The following is a 6357-nucleotide window of genomic DNA, read 5'->3' as shown; positions in this document are numbered from 1 at the left end:
TACTTTAAAATATAAGTTATCCGAAAAACCAAATATTCCTCAGTATTTTTGGACAGTCACAAAGTACTCATTCTTTTTATGACTCTTCTACTGGAACTGCATATCGGTCTCTCTCTGGCCATCTCAAACATTTTGGAAAAAGAAATAAAATATAAGTGATCCATGACCCATGCTTAACAACTGTCTTTACAAATCTTATTAAACTTCACTCTAGTTTTGTTTCTGCAAGAAGGTTCCTCTTCATACCAAGAACCCCTTGCTGTTAAGTGGATTGCGACTCATAGTCACCCTACAGGACAGAGCAGCACTGCCCCACAGGGTTTCCAAGGTTGTAATCTTTATGAAAGCAGACTGGCACATATTTCTCCCACAGAGTGGCCTGTGGGTTCGAAACACCAACCTTTCAGTTAGCAGCTGAGGTCTTAACCATTGTCACCAGGACTCCCTCTCCTTGATACTAAATATCAGCTCTCCCTATCTCGGTTCTCTAGCACTACTATAACAGAAATACCACAAGTAGATGGCTTGAACAAATAAGAATTTATTCTCTTACAGTTTAGGAGGCTAGAAGCTGGAGTTCAAAGTGCTGGCTGTAGGGGCTGGGTGAAAGCCCCTCCACCTGGGGCTCCAGCTCTGTCTCCTGTTCCAGGCCAACTGTAGCAGGAGGCATTTTCTGACACACAGCTGCTAGCTGCTGAGGCTGACAAATCCCACATCAACAGGTAAAAATGGCACAATCCCAAAATTAGCAGGCAGCATGGCACAACACTAGTTTAAGTCCAGGAATAAGCCCAAGATCACCAGGCAACACAGCAGGCAAATGTAGGGGTCCAGATATGCCAAAAGCTAGAGAACTTTCTCAAACCCTCTCCTTACAAATGGGAAGCAGGCCACACCCTGAAGACAACTACTTAGCTCCTATAGCAGATTCCACCATGAAGGTGATTATTGTCTTATCATGGAGAATAACTACATCCACCTGCTCAGCCACTCAAAACCATGCCCAGTCTGGACAGGAGGAATTCCGTTCCTGTCTGAGCACCCTGCAAACAGCTGCCTTCTGAATAGGCAGAACTGGTCCCAGGACTAGATGCCCTGTTCCTAGCCACCTTTTGGCCCAGTAAGAATTTCTTCTGAGGTGAGATATCCTACATCCAGCCGGCTTTTGAAAGGGCAGGAATTTTTTTTTGGGGGGGGGAAATGGAACCCTGCTCCCAGTCTTTTGAGACAGCAGGGATTTTGTCTGGGTCTACAAGCCCTGCCCACAGCTGCTTTTTGAGCTGGCTGGAACTCCCTCTGGAACCAGGTGCCTTGCTCCCAATCATCTTTTGGACTGGCAAAAACTTTGTCTGGGTCCAGGAGCCCTGCCCACAGATACTGTCTAGATCAGAAAGAACTAGTCTGAAATCAAGTACCCTGCCCCCAGTTCCCTTCTGAGTAGATAGGAACTAGTTCAGAGATCAACCGTAGCATTTTGGGCTGGTAAGAACTTCTGCTGGGTCCAGTGCCCTACACTAAGGCCCCCTTTGGGGACAGCAGGAACTTTTTCTTGGAGTAGGGGCCTTGCACCCAGCTACCTTTTCAGACAACAAGAACTTTTTCTGAGGCCAGATTCTTATTCCCAGCCACATTCTGAGAAGGCAAGAATTCCTTCTGAAACTGGGTGACTTGCTTCTACCACTGTGTTGATTGGCAAGGAACTTTTTCCAGGTCCAGATACCTTACCCCGAGACAACTTCTGGGTCAATAGGAATTCTTCCGAGATCAGGTGCTCTACCCACAGATCTCTTCTGAGCAGGCAGGAACTAGTGGTAGGACCGGGTGCCCCACTACTGATAGATTGCTTGGCTAGCAGAAATAGAGCCCAGGTGCTCCACCACCCACCCAGTTCTGGTTTTGTTTATTTTTACATTATTCTCTTTTTTTGTTCCTTTCTTTTTACATTTTTTCTCTTTCCCTTCCCTGGCTCTTTCCCACCCCCTTTTCCTGCTTCCTTTCTTTTTTTCCCTTAATTCTTCGCTTTCCTTGATTTTCTTTTTCACATTTGTCTCATTTTCCCATTATTATTTTCTCATTTTCTTTTCTTATTCTCTACTTCCCGAGATACTGTGTGTTTTTTCTTTGTCCTTTTTTTTTTAATATATATATAATTTTTTCATTTATTGCCTTTTCTTTTTCTTTTCTTGTGAGTGTTACTATTTATGCAGTTTGTGTTTTTTTGTTCTTTTTGTTTTGTTTTGTTTTTGTCTAACTGCGTGGGAGTCAGCAACTGTGCCCCCCACAGGACCCATCCAAACTGACAACTCCTGAAGTCACACCCACTAGGTAAGGGTGACCACTTGCTTCTGTGCCAACTGAGCAATGATAGATGGCAGCCAGTACCAGCTCAACTTATCCTCAACTGTTCTTCACAAGCAGCTAACAGACATTGGTGCACACACTCTCATCCTCTATCACACCCACTAGGAGACAGGCGGTGAGTGCCAAAGTGTTGCCACATTAGCAAATATAGTAGAAATATAAATACAATGACATCACAATGTCTCAGAGACAAATGACCATCCAAGTGCACAAAAAGAAGTGAGATAAAGTAGTACAAACTAAGGACCAGGATATAGACCCAGAAACCTTCCTCAGGAAGATGTAGCACTGGGACTGCATGATAAGTAATTGAAACAAATTATATTTAGGTTCCTACAACAGATGGACAGATAGATCAAGGAATAAACTAACAAAATTAAAGAAAACAAAGACAAAATTCTAGAACAATTTAAAAAAACAATACAAGTACAAACTGACAAAACAAACAAAAAATTAGAAACCATTCAAAAACAACAAACAGAAACCCAGAAGATTAATACTAAGATTTCAGAAACAGACAACACTTTCATATGCAAAACAGTAGATCAATGGAAGACAGGATTACTGAGATTGAAGATAACTACCTCACTACTGCATTCTTGAGGGATCAATCAGAAAAAAAGATTAAAAAAAAAAAATGAAGAAAGCCTAATATTCATGTGGGACACCATCAAGAGGGATAACTTATGTCTCATCTAAATTGCAGAATAGGAGAGAGACAAATAAAACCACAGAGAAAACTGTTGAAGATTTATTGGAAGAGAACTTCTCTGACATGATGAAAGATGAGAAGATATTCATTCAAGAAGTTCCATGAACCACAAACAGGATAGAACCCCAAAGAAAATCACTAAGGCATACCATAATCAAACTCATCAAAACAAAAGAAAAAGAAAGAATCCCAAAAGCAGCACAGGACAAACAAAATTATCTAGAAAAGGCAACACTAAGACTAAGCTTTGATTTCTCAGCAAAAACCATTTAAGGTGAGAAGACAATGGATGACATATATAAAACCCAGAAAGAAAAAATATTGCCAGCCAAGAGTTACATACCCAACAAAACTGTCCCACGGATATGATGGTGCAATTAGGACATTTCCAGATAAACAGAAATTGAGGGAATTTGTTAAAACCAGACCAACCTTACAAGATATGCTAAAGGGAGTCCTCTGGACAGAGAACCAACAAAAGCAGACAACAACCGATGATCAGCACACATGACAACATAATCCAGAAACCAACCTAGTTACAGACGGATCAAAAGTAAAATAAGCTTACAAAACTATAAACAGGGACCCAGAGACATCACTTGATAAATGAAGACAACTACAAACTAAGAAGAGGGAATAAGTAGTATAGATACAGAACTTCCAAATAGAGAGGATATCAAGACAATTGATAGATAGAACACACTGCTGTAAACTTGTGAAGAAAACAATAAATTGTAGGGTAACCTCAAAGAGAAAAATAAATCATCACATCAAATTAAAAGAGGAGAGACATAAATATTTCACAAATACTAAAATAATAGCAATGAAGGAAAAGATAACAAAATTCATAAATTAGCTCAGCAAAGAAAATTATATGAAACAAAGAAATCAGCAACACCATGAAAAAACACATAACAAAATGACAGCAACAAATTCATACTTGTTGATAATCACAATGCATGTCAATTGATTAAATGTACCACTCAAGAAATGAAGAGTTGCAGACTGGGTAAGAAAACATGACCCATCAATATGCTCTCTATAGGAGATTCACCTTAGACACAAAGACAAAAAATAGACTGAAAATCAGAGATTAGAAAAAGATTTATCAAGCCAATGGCAATCAAAAAAAGAGCAGGAGTGGCAATATTAATTTCTGAGAAAATAAGACTTTAAGACAAAAACCACCATAAGAGACAAGGAAAGACATTATATAATGATTAAAGGATAAACAAAACAGGAGGATATAACCATAATAAATATCTACACACCCAGTGAAAGAACCCTAAAATACATAAATCAGACCTTAATAGAATCTAAAGGATAAAGAGATGACTCCACAGTAATATTAGGAGACTTTAATACACCACTTTCAGTGAAAGACAGAACAACTAGAAAGAAACTCAACAAAGACACAGAAGGACTAAACAATACAATCAACCAATTTGACCTCACAGACATCTACAGAGCATTTCACCCCAAAACAGTAAATATACTTTCCTTTCCAGTGCAAATGGAACATTATCCACGATAGAGCATATGTTAGGCCACAAAGTAAACCTCAAAAAATTAAAAACACTGAAATATTGCAAAGCATCTTCTCAGATCACAATGCTTTAAAATTAGAAATCAACAATAGAAGATCAATGGAAAAGAGCAAACACATGGAAACTGAATAACATCCTCCTTAAAAATTATTGGGGAATAGAAGAAATAAAAAATAAAATAAAAATCCTTGAATCAATCAAGAATGAAAACACAACTTACCAAAATCTTTGGGATACAGCAAAAACAGTGATCAGAGGCCAATTTATAGCAATAAATGCACACATCAAAAAAGAAGAATGAACCAAAATTCACACCTTAACTCAACATCTCCAACAATTAGAAAAAGAGCAGCAAAAAAAAAAAAAAAAAGCCTAGTCCCCAGAAGGAAAGAATAAAGATCCAAGCAGAAAAAAATGAAACGGAAAACAGAAAAACAACAGAAAGAATTAACAAGACTAGAAGTTGGCTCTTTCAAAATATGAATAAAATCAACAAACTACTGGCAAATTTATCAAACAAAAAGAAGGAGAAGAGGCAAATAACATGAATAAGAAATGAAATGGGCAATGTCACAACAGAACCAACTGAAAGAAAAAAAATAGTATCAGCATACCGTCAAAAACCATACTCCAATAAATTTGAAAACCAAGGAGAAATAAACAGATTTCTAGAAACACACTACTTACTTAGACTACAACAAAATGAGGTAGAAAATTTGAAAGACCCATAACAAAAGAAGAAATTGAACAGGTCATAAAAAACTACCAACAAAAAAGTCCTGGCCCAGACGGTTTCCCTGGAGAATTCTTTCAAACATTCAGAGAAAATTAGACACTAATCCTACTCAGACTATTCCAGATTATAGAAAAGGATGGAATCCTCCCAAATTCATTTTTTTTATGAAGCAAGCATAACCCTGATACCAAAACCAGGCAAAGACAACACCAAAATGGAAAACTACAGACCAATATCCCTCATGAATACAGAAGCAAAAATCTTCAACAAAATCTTAGCCAACAGACTCCCAACAACATATTAAAAAAATAATACATCATGACCCAGTAGGATTCATACTAGGTATGCAAGGATGCTTCACCATTAGAAAAACAATCTACTTAATCCATCACATAAGGAAGATAAAAGAACCACATAATAATATCGATTGATGCTGAAAAGGCATTAGAAAACTCCAACACCCATACCTCTTGAAAAAATAGGAATAGAGGGGAAATTCCACAAAATAATAAAGGGCATGAATGCAAAACCAACAGCCAACATTATCCTCAGTAGATAGAGACTAAAAGCATTCCTCTTGTGAACAGGAATCAGACAAGGATACCCTCTATTACCACTTCTACTCAACACTGTATTGGAAGTCCTAGCCAGGGCACTAAGGCAAGAAAGGGAAATCAAAGACATCCAAATTGGTAAGGAAGAAGTAAAACTATCCCTATTTCCAGATGATAAGATCTTATACATAGAAAACCCATGGGACTCAGCAGGAAAACTAATGGAACTAATTGAAAGATTTAGCATAGTGACAGGATGCAAAATCTCTATATAACACTCCATTGGGTTTCTCTATTCCAGCAAAGAGGTTTTTGAAAAAGCAATAAGAAAACCAATACCATTTACAATACCTACCCAAAAGATAAAATACTTGGGAATAGATCTTATCAGGGACACAAAAGTCTTGTACAAAGAAAACTACAAAACACTACTTCAAGAAACCATAA

The 6357-nt window shown here is 37.8% G+C and overlaps 1 protein-coding gene across 1 annotated transcript in view; it reads right to left on the bottom strand.

Annotated features, from left to right (window-relative positions):
- The window catches only part of VPS8 (VPS8 subunit of CORVET complex), a 439537-nt gene that overhangs the window by 84328 nt on the left and 348852 nt on the right, over positions 1-6357 (bottom strand). The window lies entirely within an intron of this gene.

The sequence above is a fragment of the Orycteropus afer genome, unplaced genomic scaffold (genome assembly GCF_000298275.1).
Source record: "Orycteropus afer afer isolate SDZICR_OR568_19922 unplaced genomic scaffold, OryAfe1.0 scaffold00032, whole genome shotgun sequence".
Classification (NCBI taxonomy): Eukaryota; Metazoa; Chordata; class Mammalia; order Tubulidentata; family Orycteropodidae; genus Orycteropus; species Orycteropus afer.
This window is presented reverse-complemented; position numbering and strand designations above follow the sequence as displayed.